General features: G+C 48.9%; 1 protein-coding gene across 4 annotated transcripts in view; it reads left to right on the forward strand.

The window, feature by feature from the left end:
* CTNNA1 (catenin alpha 1) overlaps positions 1–15,556 on the forward strand; it is a 370,505-nt gene that overhangs the window by 90,479 nt on the left and 264,470 nt on the right. The window lies entirely within an intron of this gene.

The following is a 15,556-nucleotide window of genomic DNA, read 5'->3' on the forward strand; positions in this document are numbered from 1 at the left end:
AACCTCACAGCCCTTGCCAGCCATTCAGCCAGTGTTTCTTTGGGTCTGACCTCAGCCTCTTCTGTTACAGCTGTAGACTCTTAGCAGCCTTTGGGACTGGGGCTGAGAGGAGGGAGCTGTCACGTACTGCTCTGCCCTTGGAGTTGGCTCACACAGTCGCCAGTGCTGCCTGGACTCCGGCTTGCTTCTGTGTCCTGGCCCTGAAGTCTTAATTGGTTTTATGAAGTTCAATGCCTATTTTTTATGAGACAGATAATTACGGTGAGAGAAGGTCAGGCCCTTCTCTGCTGGCCTTGGCGGGGCCTCCAGAATTGCTGACTCCCCAATCAGCACCAGGCAGATGAATGGGATCATGGTGGGCAGGGGCAGGCCTGGGGAGGGGAGGATACTCACCACAGGAGGAGGCCCTGAGTCTCCAGGCTGCAGTCCCTGTGAGGGGATCAGGGAGGAGAATGTACACCACCTGCCTCTTGAAGGAGCCCACACATCTGAGGTGGGCACCTGTGGATGCTGTCCTTCTGGGCGGTTGGTGGGTGGGGTGTGTGGCTCTTCTTCCAGGATTCATGGCAGCTTTCTCAGGGCTCCTGGGGGGCATTTCTACTTGGGAGTGTTCCTGGCTGTACCAAGAAATCCTCGGTCTACACAGTTATTACCTGAGGGGCTGTTTCTTCCTCCCTCTCTCTTTCCAGTCTTCTTTCCTCTCCCACAGTCTCAGTCTGAAACATGGCCTATGTCTTCCTTAGTTCAGTCTCTGTAACTGGTCTCTGTTTCTCTCTGGTCTTTTCCCTAGTTCTAGTCCATGATAACCTCCCCATTCCCATCTCTCCTTCTTTCTCTCCTCCCCAGATGGGAATTGACTTGCGGCCCATTGGAGTACAGTTCCACACTGTGATTCCCTGCTGACACAGGCAGGGTCTGAGGGTAGTGGGGAGTAGGTGGGGGGCAGTGCAATGAGAAATTCTGCTGATGCCAAGGATGGCTCCCCTCCAGCCCTCATGGCCAGGAAGAGTAGGTTTATGTGTTCTCTCCAGGCTGGGAACCACTGTCCAGTTTGTGACTCCCAGGTAGGCTGAGAGGTCGACCCTGTCCCTAGACCAGGAACAGGACCCCTAGCTCTCTGGGAAGGACCTTTGACAACCTGCTCTGGCTCTAGTTACTGTCTGTCTGTCCTGATATCCCCCTCCAAAGGGCAAGAAGGTGACTGACCCCTTTGTGGAAGACACATAATTACACTTTTAGACCGAGCCAGTGCTGGATATGACTGGATGTGTGACAGAATGACATCAGGAAGACTCTTACCTACTCAACATATTATTTTTTATTATTTTAAAAATATTTATTTTATTTACTTGACTGCACCAGGTCTTGGTTGGGGCATGCAAGATCTTTGAGCTTCATTGTGGCACGCAGGATCTTTAGTTTTGGCAGGCAGGATCTAGTTCTCTGACCAGGGATCGAACTTGAGTCTTCTGCATTGTGGAGTCTGAGCCACTGGATGACCAGGGAAGTCCCTCAACATATTGTTAAACTCCCTCCTCTCACTTTGCTTTCTGTCTCAGTGGCCAACTCCCCAGAAGTTTCTTCTTCAGAGTGAGTCCAATCTTGCAGAAAAAGAATGAAGGAAAAATAAGGCTGAAGCTGCCCAGGTCAGGAGGGCCTGGAATCCTGACTGCAGAGTCTGGGCCCTCTTCCGTCTCATCCTCCTCCATTTAATTAGCTAATGTCTGTAAAGGGTTGGGCAGCAGAAAAGCCCTATACAAATGTTGAGCACAACCAAGACTCGCCAAGAATATATTTGCAGACTTGAGGGAAAGGTCACTGGGACTTCCTGGGACAGAAGGAGGACTCCCTGCAGGGCCCAGAGAGAGGAAGCCAGGACTGGGCAAGGAGAGGCCACAGTGGAGGCCAGGGTCTGACTCTCTGTGGCCCTATGGACTGTAGTCCACCAGGTTCCTCTGTCCCTGGGATTCTCCAGGCCAGGATACTGGGGTGGGTTGTCATGCCTTCCTCCAGGGGATCTTCCTGACCCAGGGATCGAACCCATGTCTCTTACGTCTCCTGCATTTGCAGGTAGGTTCTTTACCACTAGTGCCACTTGGGAAGCCCTAATGTTCACAACAACTAGTATTTATTGAACACTTACTGTATTCCAGGCTTTGCTAAGGGGGCTGGAGCTCTTCAGCTTGGGGAAAAATGGCTGTCTGTTGGTGCAGTGGAGCAGGGAGCTTTTCAGTGAAGCAAGCCCCTATGTGCTGTAAGCCAGGTCTGTATGAAGTGTCTCTGAAACCTTTAGGAGAGGGGTGTCACTTGTCTTCTCTGACCAGTGAGAGAAGTTTCTGTTCTGTATTCCAGGTCCCTCCAGTGTGGATATTCTATAAGCTTCTGCACTCTCCTTTCCTTTCCCCAGTGACAAGTCACCTGGCCCTAAATCCATTATGAAAGATCACTGAGGCCGATTAGCCTTGACAGGCTGCATGTTCAAGGGATAACTTTCCAGTTTTTGCCTCAAGGCCTGATTATGTGTCCCTGCCCCTCTCAGAATTCTTTGTTATCCTGTATCTAGAGGCAGTCCCCTCCTTCCATCTCTGGGCAGGACTTGGCTTTGGGTGAGGGCCAGATGGGAGAGACTGAGAGAGTAGAGTAGCAGCCTTACCCCTCACAACTCACAACCATGGTCAAGGTGAGAGGGCAAGAGATACATCAATGCAGGGATTGGAGGCTCCTAGAAAAGGCAGGTAGACCAGGCCAGGGATACTGATAACATATTTCCAGCACCCTTTGGGTTTCCTTTGTACATCCCCTCACCCTCTAAAATCTGAACAGAGCCGGAGTGGACTTTCTGAGAGACAAGGTCCTTGAACCCCCAAGTTCCACCAACCTCCATTCTGTTCCAGTTGTTTCTCTGGCTTCTCTCCAGAGCCTGGGAGCTTCCGTGTGTCATCAGTTCATTATCATTCTGATAAAGTCATTACTCCTTGAAAAAACATGATTCCTCAGCTGAGGCCAGGCCCCTATAAACTGAGAAGGAGTACAAATGGCTGGAGATCCGAGGGGAGGCTGCAAACACACACACAGCCACACAGACATACAGTTATGCTTGTTCCCAGGGGTGTGTGTAAATGGACACAAACACAGTGCACATACCTTTATACACAGGCATAGGCTTATTTCACGTGCCAGATGTAGAGAGCCCAGAGCCATATCAATAGAGCCATGCTCGCTTGCTTACAGCCCTGAGATTCACTCAACATCTAGATCAGCGGTGCAGCGTCCAGCAGCCTTAGCCGCCTGCAAACCCAGAGGGCAGGCTCCCCAGACTCCGGGAGGGGGTGGAGAGTGGAATGTGGAAGCCAAGGTTAGAGATCTGCAAGTTCCATTAGCCTCAAGAAGCATGTCTGGAATCTAAAAATGCAGGCACAAGGGCGCTGCGGAGCAATTCCTGACAGCGGGTTTATATTTCCCACCCCCTCCCCCACCAGGAAGCTCCTTGTGGTCAATAAAGCCATTTACGGATTAGAACAGCTCCCTCAATAAAAGCTGCTTATTCAAAAGGTGCTTTCAGTTCATTTGCATTTACTTCATGGATATTAAAATGCGTGGAAGAGCTGCCTCTTCAGCCTCCCTTCCTGTTTCCATTTTGAATCCCTGGCCCAAACACCCCTCCCTTCCTTCCAGGCTCATCTGCTCTGCCCCGACCAGTGGGCACAGGTATGGATTTGGAATGGGGAGTGGGAGGTGGTGAACACCGACCACTGACCCATGGTGGAGGGGCAGCTCCACAGACAGCCAGAAGTGGCCAAAGCTAGGAGAGTTTTCCCAAAAGAGAGAAAGGAGGACTGAGGCCCTGGGGGAGCCCCTTCTAGTCACCCCAGGGTGAGTACAAGCCTGATCTCCTAGGGAAGGAGGAATCTGTTTGCTGTTTGCAAATAGGGGTGTGATGGGGGTCAGCAGAGTCAGCTTCAACTTCCAGGACTTCTGTTGACAACCACCTGCCATGCATGCAGTTCACTCAAAGGATATTTAACACCTACTATGTGCCAGGCTTTATGCTAAGCATCTGGAATGCAGTGGTGAACAACATAGTATCGCCCCTGCCCTTACAGAAATTCCAGTTTAATAGGGAAACCCCACAAAAAACAAAAAGATGAAGAAACCAGCTCAAGAATACAGAATCACAAATTATATATAAACAGTACTATAAAGTGAACAAGTGGGGTGCTGAGATAGAAAGGGGGACCTACTTCAGGTGGAGTCATCAGGGAAGGAAGGTGACATAGGAAGAGCCTAGAAGAGGAGGAGCCGGAGGAAGGATGTTTCAGGTTTCAGTAGCAGGAGTGTTGGAGAAATGGACAATGGTGTGGCTGGTGTGAGGCAATAAAAGGAGAAGTCCCTGATGAGGTTAGTGTGGTTAAGATGGGCAGGGTCAGGTCTTGTGAACCTTGGGAAGGAATTTGGTGTTATCCTAAGGGAAGAAGGACCCTCACAAAGAGGTTTAATCAGGGAAGCAAAAGGCATGATCTTACCTCCATTCAGCAGGAGGATGTGTTCAGAGGGAACTTGTGGATACAGGTAGAGGGGTGAGGAGGCCACTATAGTCATCCTAGTAAAGAGAGGCAGGAAGGTGACAAGGCAAGCATCCACATTTTTAAAAAATAGAATCAAAGTCGTCAGGGAATCAGGAAGCCCTCTCTTGATTTGTTCTTTTTCACCCCCAAGGTGCACCATGGGGTTTCCCACCCCAGCTCAGGGCAGAGCCGTGGCTTGCGCCTCTGCATCCCCACATCAGTTCATGAGGAGGGTGCTTTCTTTTGGACACTTTCCAAGGAGGGTGGTCACTGGGAGGAGGGTGCCCTGCTGCTGCTGCTGCTACTAAGTCGCTTCAGTCATGTCTGACTCTGTGCGACCCCATAGACGGCAGCCCACCAGGCACCTCTGTCCCTGGGATTCTCCACGCAAGAACACTAGAGTGGGTTACCATTTCCTTCTCCAATGCATGCATGTATGCTGAGTCGCTTCAGTCATGTCTGACTCTGTGCGACCCTATGGACAGCAGCCCACTAGGCTCCTATGTCCACAGGAGTCTCTAGGCAAGACTACTGGAGTGGGTTGCCATTTCCTTCTCCAGTGCCCTTCTAGAGGAAGGATTAGTTTCATTGTCTTATTTTTTTTAAATTATTTATTTATTTTTGGTTGCACTGGGTCTTCATTGTTGCTCGTGGGCTTTCTCTAGTTGCGGCAAGGGTGGGCTATTCTATGTTGTGGTGCATGGGCTTCTCATTGCTGTGGTTTCTCTTGCTGCCGAGCACAGACTGTAGGGCGTGAAGGTTTAGTAGTTGTGGTTCTTGGGCTCTAGAGTGCTGGCTCAGTATTTGTAGCCCACGGGCTTAGTTGTCCAGCAGCATGTGGAATCCTCCCGGATCAGGGATTGAGCTCATATCTCTTGCACTGGCAGGTGGACTCCTATCCACTGTACCACCAGGGAAGTCCTCATTGTCTTCCTACCCAAGTGATCTGGAGCATGCACAATGGCCAGTGTGCTGGCCAAGTCAGGTAGACCCAGAGCCACCCACCCCCACTCCCCAAGCCAGGGTCCCAGTGACCCTAGAGCCAATTCCAGCTCCCCTGTTGCCCCTCCTACCATCAATCAAGGGATCGGAAGCATGTCAGAATCAGACTAGGGGAAGGGGGCCACTCAGAGCCTGAAGCACTCCCCAGGAATGCAGGAATATGAGGCAAGGATCCTGAGCTTGAACATGTACAGGTAGCACTCAGGATTGAAAACTGATTTATAGTCTAAACGCAGGCAGGAGGGAGCGGGAGGAAGGTGGGGAGCTTTGTGTACAGTGCAGCCTTGTTGGGCGGTGATAATTATATATTACATTGAACTGTCCTTGCAGCACAGTGAAGGGCAGTGGGAATGAGACTCTAAATCACACTTTCCTGTTGCTCCCTATTGCTCACCTCTCTGTGATGTGGCCCTAGAGCCCAGGGCTGACAACTCTGCATGCACACAGATACATAGACACACACACACAAAGCCTGGGGGGGACCAGCCTGACTGGGGACCCAGAGAGCAGGAAGATAGAATGTTATTACCTCTGGCAGCTTCCAGGGGCTGCTCATCCTACAGGCCTCATTGTTTATTGTCCCCCTACCTCCCGCATTGTCTGTCCCCCTTCTCCCAGCTGTGCCTGAATGTAGGCTGTATCACTTGAAGACATCCCTGTTCGCCCTTCATTTGTTCACTCCTGCAGCATATCTCTTCCCCATACCACAGTCACTGCCTTTGTTTGGAACCTCATCACTTCTCTCTGGGATTTTTGCAAACGTTTCCTAACTCACCCTGACCTCTAATCTACTACCTTTTATTTTGCTGCCATGGCGATCTTCCTAAACACACCTCTGACCATAATCTTGATCTCATTTGTTGGGATTACAGGAATGGAGAGAGATGGTCAAAGATTTTGGGATCTTGTGGGCCCAGGAGGGAGGAAGCCTCCCTAGGCTCATCTCAGGTTGGTGATTGCTGGCTCACTCTGAGCAGTCAGCCCAGGAGGCACTCTGGTACTCATCCTTCCTTCTCTGGCTAGAACCTAGTCCTTAGACCAATCATCTTGTGCCTCCCTCCAGGCCTCTGACAACAAGTGACTGGCACTCCCTTCATTAGGGAGGCTATCATGCTTAGTAGTGATGAGAAAGGGCTCTGGGGTCAGAAAGATCTGAATTTAAATTCTGGCCCATGAACATGCATAAGATGTTTGGGTAGCGAACTGATTAAGAGCAAGAACTCTGCAGCCCGACTGCCTGAGTTTCAGTCTTTGCTCTGCTACTCTTGAGTCTGGCTAGGGAAAGTTCCTTAACCTCTCTGTGCAATTTCTCCATTTCTAAAACTAAGGGTAACAATAATAACTACTTCATAGAGTTGTGCAGATTAAATGGGCACAATAATAATACATGTAAGCATCCCTGATGTTACAAAGTTGCTAGTGTGAGCTGTTATTATTTTAACATCACCTCTCTTAGCCTCAGTTTCCTTGTCTATAACAAATCTCCATAGTATTAATGTATCTCCTCCCTGCCTCAAGGTTGTTGTGAAGATCAAATGAAACATTTCCTTTAGAAACTCTCAAAGGCTCTATGAATGTAAGATATAATTACTATTCATTATCAGGTACTTGTTCCCTGAGGTTCAGAGTTTGGGCAAGAGGGTCACATTTCCTTTAACAACAAAGCAGTTACCTTCATCCTCCTCCAACACCAGCCTCAAGGCAGGAAACTGTGGAATCCTGGAGCCAGGAGCAGCCTTGGGAGGAGGAGCTCATTCGGATCTTCCACTCAGGGAAAAGACTGTGTTGACAGGCATCTCTGATAGATGATCTCAAAGGAGGCTGCTAATTGAATTAGGAATAGGGAGTTTATTCTCTTCACTGCAGAGGTGGACCCAGGTTTTATGGGTCCCAAAGTTCATACAATTTGGGGAAGCTCTCTTTAAGAAGAAGAATACAAAATTATAGACATGAGAATAAGTGCAGCCTTTGGCAGGGGCCTGTGAAGATTTGTAGCCCTGAAGCTTAAGCTTCTTTAGCTTTACAGAAAGTCCACCTCTGCCACCATGTCAAATGGGCATTGAGCAAATACTTGTGAGTTGGTTGTTCATGGTCAGAACAAACCATTTCCGCCACAGGCCAGGGTCTCCAGAGGACTGGAGTGGGCTCATCTTCCACCCATACTCTAGAAGTCACCCCCATTATGTGGGCTATGGGTTCTCCACTGCCTTTACCCCAGGCTAATCATTCTTTTTCAAGTCCTGAAAGCTATTTATTTTTGCTTTCAATGTATTTGCATGTTATTTTCGTAGCATTAATATTCCCATTCATATTTGGAACTCTTGATCTGCCCCAACTTAAGCTGGGTTCCTGGAACTTAGTTAACAAGGGAGATTCAGCTCTCTCTTCCCAGGATGTAGAGGGAAAGATATAGTCAATTTGAGGGTGGGTGTGTAGGAGAGGGGTATCTTGTGAAATTTGTCTTGGAGTTGAGTCTCTGAAGTCTCTGCCCCTACTCAGATTATCCTTTTCCACATATCCCCATCCCTTGCCAAGCACATCCCTTCCCAATTTCCCCATGATTATGAAGCTGGAAATGAACATATTCAAGGACACATGCCTATTCAAATGCTGAGTTTATTTTGGCTTTAGTGTGCAGTCCCTGAAGCCAAGAGGCACAAGGCATCAAGATGCCAACAGATAAGCACACGGAAGCTCTTCCTCAGATCACTCCCTGGGAGACTCGCGCTCTGGAGTCCCCTAGCATTGTTTGGAAGCCCAGTTTATTCCCCTCACTGAAGGAAACAGATGGCAGGGGGGCGTATGTTTGAGAGTGTGTGCGCACACATGTGTGCTTGCATGTAAGCTGTGCATACATATCAAAAGTGTGCACACGTGTGTGAGACAGTGAATGCCCATGTGCACATTAGTACATCTAATAAGACAGGCAGAGAAATTGGAGCAAAGATGTAGGAAGGAAGGTCTCAGTCTAAGAAAACCACATTGTGGTTCCAAAGGACACCAAAGGGGAAACCTGTTTCCCCAGCCTTGCCCTGTAATGAGGAGGCAAAAAGAAGCTAACAAAGGAAGTAAATGTCTCTGGGCAGGAATGGGGTGCAGCTGCCAGTGTCACCATCAGCTCCAGCAATGACATCATCCTCCTAGATCCCTCCTCTAGGGTGGTGAGTCACCCAGAGGCCAATCAATACTGCATTCCATTTGTCTATGCCTTCTTTATGCTCACATGAGCCAGTTCATGCTTTCCTCTTCCACACAGCCCAGCCCCTGCCCCCCACTTTCCCCTGAGGAGCCTGAGTGTAAACCCTGGGGCTTAGCTCTAGTATATCTCTATCAGAGAAGGCAGGAATTCCTGCTTCTGGGTGAGGCAATCAGAGAGAAGAGAGGGAACAAGAGAAACAAAAAGAGACACTCCTGCATGTTTAGGGGGTCTAGGAATAGAAATTAAAAACTTGCAAAGCCAGCCTGTGGATAGGAGAGGAGAAAGAGGAAGAGGCAGTGAAAAGACAATGGAAAGAAGAGAGTCAGAAGAAACAAAGAACTGGGACTGGGGAAGAGAGGTGGGGTGAGGTGATGCTGGCTTCTGGGGACTCTCCCTTCTCAGGATCTTAGGATTGCTACTCCATTTTCCTTGCCCCTCAGTCATGTTATAGTCCCTGGAGCTAGTGATGTGGGGGTAAGCCCAGTGCTCTAAACTCCCTCCCCAGGAGAGGAGCCTCGATTTTTACCTCATGAGGTCTCACCTTGGTCCCACCCTCCTTGTCTGAAATGAGGTTGGGTGGGCAGTGGGGAGGAGCCAAGAGTGAGAGGCACAAAAGAAATGTAGTGCCCACTGGGGCAGCTCTGGTTTCTCTCTGGGGACCTCAGTTTTTTCCCAAGGCCTTGGCACCTGCCCAACCATTGTTCTCTCTGGGCAGGCCCTTGTGCTCAGTGGCAGTCTGAGTATCATCCCTCACCACTGACAGGAATCAGAACAGCGGCCCCTTTCTCTGACATTGAGAGGGACTTGACTGTCTAGTTTCTTTGACTTCACTTTCCCAAGGTGCTGTTGTTCCTAGGGTAAAGTTAGCCGCCACAAGGAAACAGAATAGCCTTTTTGGGTCTATGTGTGGGTCAACAAGATGGCACTAGAGAGATAAGGTGGGGATTTCACAAGATCACACAGAACTTTCGGTGAAGACCCTTTGTCTGGAGATTTTCTCCCCTCCCATCTCACTGTGGCAAGTGTCTTTGCAAACAAGAAAGACTGTTTCCAATCCCTACTTCCTAAATCTCCATTATCGACAACAATAATAATACTGATACTAACTGTTGTTGTTGTTCAGTTGATCAGTCGTGTCTGACTCTTTGCGACCCCATGGACTGCAGGATTCTAGGCTTCCTTGTCCTTCACTATCTCCCAGAGTTTCCTCAAACTCATGTCCATTGAGTTGATGATGCCATCCAACCATCTCATTCTCTGTCTCCCCCTTCTCCTCCTGCCCTCGATTTTTCCCATTATCAGAGTCTTTTCCAGTGAGTTGGCTCTTCGCATCAGGTGGCCAGAGTATTGGAGCTTCATCTTAAGCATTAGTCCTTCCAATGAATAATTCGGGGTTTATTTCTTTTAGGATTGATTGGTTTGGTCTCCTTGCAGTCCAAGGGACTCTCAAGAGTCTTCTCTAACACCACAGTTCGAGAGCATCAATTCTTTGGCGCTCAGCCTTCTTTATGGTCCAGCTTTCATATCCGTCCATGACTACTGGAAAAGCCATAGCTTTGGCTATATGGATACTAATACTAAATAGCAATAATAATAACTTTGCTTTATTGACTATGCCAAAGTCTTTGACTGTGTCGATCACAACAAACTGTGGAAAATTCTTCAAGAGATGGGAATACCAGACCACCTTACCTGCCTTCTGAGAAATCTGTGTGCAGGTCAGGAAGCAACAGTTAGAACCAGACATGGAACAACGGACTGGTTCCAAATTGGGAAAGGAGTACTTCAAGGCTGTATATTGTCACCCTGCTTATTTAACTTACATGCAGATTACATCATGTGAAATGCTGGGCTGGATGAAGCACAAGCTGGAATCCAAATTACCGGGAGTACTATCAATAACCTTAGATATGCAGACGACACCACTCTTATGGCAGAAAGCAAAGAGGAACTAAAGAGCCTCTTGATAAAAGTGAAAGAGGAGAGTGAAAAAGTTGGCTTAAAACTCAGCACTCAAAAAACAAAGATCAAGGCATCCGGTTCCATCACTTCATGGCAAATAGATGGGAAAACAATGAAAACAGTGACAGACTTTCTTTTCTTGGATTCCAGAATCACTGCAGATGGTGACTGCAGCCATGAAATTAAAACATGCTTGCTCCTTGGAAGAAAAGCTGTGACCAACGGCGACAGCATATTAAAAAGCAGAGACATTACTTTGCCAACAAAGGTCCGTCTAGTCAAAGCTATGGTTTTTCCAGTAGTCATGTATGGATGTGAGAGTTGGACTATAAAGAAAGCTGAGCACTGAAAAATGGATGCTTTTGAGCTGTGGTATTGGAGAAGACTCTTGAGACTCCCTTGGACAGCAAGGAGATCAAACCAGTCAATCCTAAAGGAAATCAGTCCTGAATATTCACTGGAAGGACTGATGTTGAAGCGGAAACTCCAGTATTTTGGCCTCCTGGTGCAAAGAACTGATTCATTGGAAAAGACCCTGATGCTGGGGAAAATTGAGGGCAGGAGGAGAAGGGGACGACAGAGGGTGAAATGGTTGGGTGGCGTCACTGACTTGATGGACATGTATTTGAGCAGGCTCCAGGAGTTGGTGATGGACAGGGAAGCCTGGCATGCTGCAGTCCATGGGGTTGCAAAGAGTCGGACATAACTGAATTGAACTGAATACTAAATAGTGATAATAATAGCAACCATTTGCTGAGCACCTAATGTATGCTGGAGGGCTTGGTAAGTGTCTTATGTACATTATTTCATTCCATCTTACAATAGCAATATGGGGTGATCACCATTGTGGAAAGTGAAGGAGGCAACTGAGGTTTCCAGAGGTTGGTTGAGATTTCACAGCTTGAGACAGAGCTGAAATATGATCCGAGATTAGTTTGATTTTCTCTGCCTCAACAGTCCAAAGGATTTGAGTTACTATCCAAAGCCTTTATCTCCAGAAGGTGCTCTTTCCCTCCTCTCTCCATCAGCTCTCCTTTTGTTTTGTTGGCTGCAGCATGTGGCATCTTAGTTCCCCAACCAGGGATCAAACCCCTGCCTCTTGCATGGGGAGTGTGGAGTCCTAACCACTGGACCGCCAGGCAAGTCCCATCAGCTCTCCCTCTTGGACTAGCCTCTGGAAGCTCCTGGTTTCCCAGACTGTCCTTCTTGCTGGCTCAAGTTAGGTTTGGAGTTCCCTCTGTGGCCATGGGGTTGAGGTGGTGATGAAGAGAGCAGTCTGCCCTAAGCTCCCACTCCCCAGGGAGGAAGAGAGGCAGATGAGAGTGGCTGTCATTTCACACCAGGAACAAAAACATGAGATTGTGGAAGAGGTTTAGGGCCACTTGGGATCTGGGGCTTCTGGTTCTCTGGAGTTCTACAAAAGGGAATAGAAGAATGTGGAAACTATCAGGTCCTCTAGGAAGCTGGGGATGGGGCAGATGAGAACCTTCTTTTCCCACCAGAGCATGTGCCCCTCAAAAGCTGGTGCTGCTATTTGACGACAGGGGGCAGTCATAATTTCTAAGACTGCTTGAGATGCAGCCCAGCCTGCATTCCTAGACACTTTGTTCCAGGCCTCAGAAGACCCCAGACCCCTCCCGACATGCTCATTAAGGATAGTGTGCTGCTAGGGCTCTGACGAAATTACGGAGTCACCTCCCACCAGACTTTCTCCAGGCCCCTCTCCGAGGGGATGTTCTGGAGCTCACCTGGGAGACCCTTGTGGATCAGATATCCCTCTGAGATTCTGTGGGCAAGTCATGGAGAGATGTGCAGAGAGAAAAGAGCAAGGCAAAGACAGCTGGGTGTTCTTACACAGGGAGGAGCTGTCACCACCCAAGGACAGTCATGGAGCAAAGCAGCAGACAACAGCTGTCCTCCTTTCCCCTGGAATCTGGGCACATGCACTGCAGAGTGGCTCCAGGCATAATTTAGGGCAACTTCCTTTTAAATGTAAGGGAGTTGAAGGTCAGGGAGGGGCCAGGAGCCGCCCTAGGTCACATGGCTCCTGAATGGGTCTCCCTTTCAGTGTTCTGGGGGTGATGAGAGGAGGCGGCCCAGCCCCAGCTGTCTTTTCATAAACAAGGGGACCTGAAGGTAGGGGGTCGCTACCTGCACCATGTTGCCCCCTCCCCAAGGATTTCAGGGGCTTCTCTTTCATCTGTGAAATGCCCTGGACCCTCAGTTCCCTCATTAATAAAAACAAGGACAAGAACACCTGCTTTCCTTGCAGGGCTGTTGTGACGATCAGCTGGAAATAACGCATGGGGAAGAGCTTTACAAGCCAGGGTGTTATTATGTTTGTGATTAGGCAGGTCAGTGAGGACCACAGGAATAATGGGAGAATTAATGGCAACGCTGTGGGAAGGAGGGAGGCTAAAGTGTGCCTTGTCCTCTTCTCTCGGTCACCTGCCTGAGAAGAAGCAGTTGGTGTTTCCAAATTGACTTAAATAAGGAATGTGCAGCGGCAGCAGCCATCCCTCACTCAGCCTTCACTTGCCCAAGGCAGAGAAATTTTAATTTTCAAGCTGTAATGAGAAAAAGAAACTCAAAATTAAAGAATATTCCAGTGAAGCAGTCAAAATAGCTGCCCAGACTCTGAATCGAGGGGAGAAATGTAAATTAAAATTTCCCTCTCCTTCCCTAGCACCAGCTGGACTTGAAGAAGCAGGGCTGGGCTTGGACACAGCCAGTCAAAGTCCACATGACCTTGGCCCTGAGGACGGATGGGTGGGCAGGCTCTACCCTGGCCAGGGTACTGACAGGACAGCAGGAACAGAGAACTTCCACTCACTCATCTCTGGGCACTTGTGCTGCAAGGTGCCTCTAGGCATAACGATACTTCCCTGGGGGCCCGGTGGTAAAGAATCGACCTGCCAATGCAGGAGATGTGGGTTCAATCCTTGGGTCAGGAAGATCCCCTATAGAAGGAAATGGCAACCCACTCCAGTATTCTTGCTGGGATAATCCCATGGACAGAGGAGGCTGGTGGGCTGCAGTCCATGGGGTCACAAAGAGTCGGATAGGCCTGAGTGACTAAACAACAACAAGTCTTTTAAGTATAAGGAAGCTGAAAGTCGGGGAGTAGACTGGAGCTGCCCTAGGTCACATGGCCCTGGGTGGGTCCTCCCTTCACTGTTCTGGGGGAGACGAGAAGAGGCAGCCCTCTCTCCATCAAAGACAGCTTCACCTCCACCGAGGTCGGACATGAGCCTACTGAGTGAGTCAGGCCTTGAATGTTGAGTTCAGAGGTGGCGGAGGGTGGATGGTAGGTGGGGGTGACTGCCTGATCCCCACAATCTAGTCTTCTAAGGCACAGAGATGCTGCAACATACTTTTATTTCCTCTTCTCCCAAATGCTGGCTCACTCAGGTTTGGCACACCTCTCTCTATCCCCTACCACTCAGGCCAGGGGTCCTGGGCATGGGGAGGGGCTCCTGGGAAGGAGGGAGCACCTGAGTCCTCCACTCCCCTTCTTCTGAGCTTCAGTTTGTTCCCAAGGGGCACCCTTTCAAACACAGTTGGAAGCTGGCATGGTGAGAATGGCACCGGTCCCAGTAAAGGTGTGCAAACCTTAAGGCCAAGACCCGACCTTCTCCCCACTCCTCTTCTGGCCTCATCTGCCCTTGACCTTCTCTTTTCTCCCACTCCTTTTCTCACCTATTTATCCAAGAAGCATTAATTGGGGAACCTACTTTGTGCCAGTATCTGTGCAGGGATTGGGGGCTACATGAGTAAACCAAACCTAGGACTGAAGATTGTGATACAGTATAGAGGATGCTCAGCAGTCAAGCATGGAATTGTTCAAAGACCCTGGCATTAGACTGACCAGATTCAAAAAACTGCCCCTATCCCTCACTCCTTACAGTGTGGCTTCAGGCAAACTGTCTAACCTTGATAAGCTTCGCTTTACTCACCTGTGAAATGGGGATGACAAACTTACCTTATAGGATTGTTGTGAAGATTATGTGAGATAGTCCTGCTAAATGACAAGGAACAGTGCCTGGCACATGGAAAACGCTCACTAAAGGCCAGTTAGTCTTATTTTAAGTATCCTAATGATACTGCTGACATTTATTACCCTTTATTGGGCACTTACTCTGAGCTAGCCAGGGTGCTACGGTCACAGCAATGACTCAACTGTGGCTCTGTCCTTAAGGAGCCCACAGCCTATTAGGGGTGACAGATGTGTAAACAGACCACTGAAAAAGTGTGATCACTGCCATCATCGCTCCAAGAACTGTCATTTTCTGAGCCTGACCATGTGCCAGACACAATTCTAAGAAAACATCATCTCTTAATTCCTCCCTAACCCTGCAAAGGCTACATTACTCTCATTTTATAGAGGTCCCATAATAATCAGTAACTTTCTCAAGATCAGTCTGTTTGCAGAGTGGACTGTTGAGCCAAAAGAGAGTGATGAGCTCTGCCTGAAAAGGCATCAGGGAAGGTTTCAGAGAAAAGATGATCTTTGATCAGGATTTTGAAGAATGAGTAGCGGTTTTCCAGGAGCCAAGATGGGGAAGGAATGAAATGGCATAGCTCTTCTGTGGGCCTCCTGGCAGACTGGAGCCGCAGGCAGCATCAGCAGGAGTCCCCCAGGCCTGCAGGTCCTTGTGTCTCACCCCAGGGCTAAACAGGGTCCTGGTACCCTGCACTTACCCTGACAACCATTTTCTATGTCACAAAAAAATCTCATAACCTAGATGAAGCGTAATTATTTTAGAGAGAATTTAGTCCACAGGCCTGTAACCCCAGAGGATTTCCGCTGAGGCATTGAGCTGGAATA

The sequence above is a fragment of the Giraffa tippelskirchi genome, chromosome 6 (genome assembly GCF_054371585.1).
Source record: "Giraffa tippelskirchi isolate mGirTip1 chromosome 6, T2T-mGirTip1v1.2.pri, whole genome shotgun sequence".
Taxonomy (NCBI): Eukaryota; Metazoa; Chordata; class Mammalia; order Artiodactyla; family Giraffidae; genus Giraffa; species Giraffa tippelskirchi.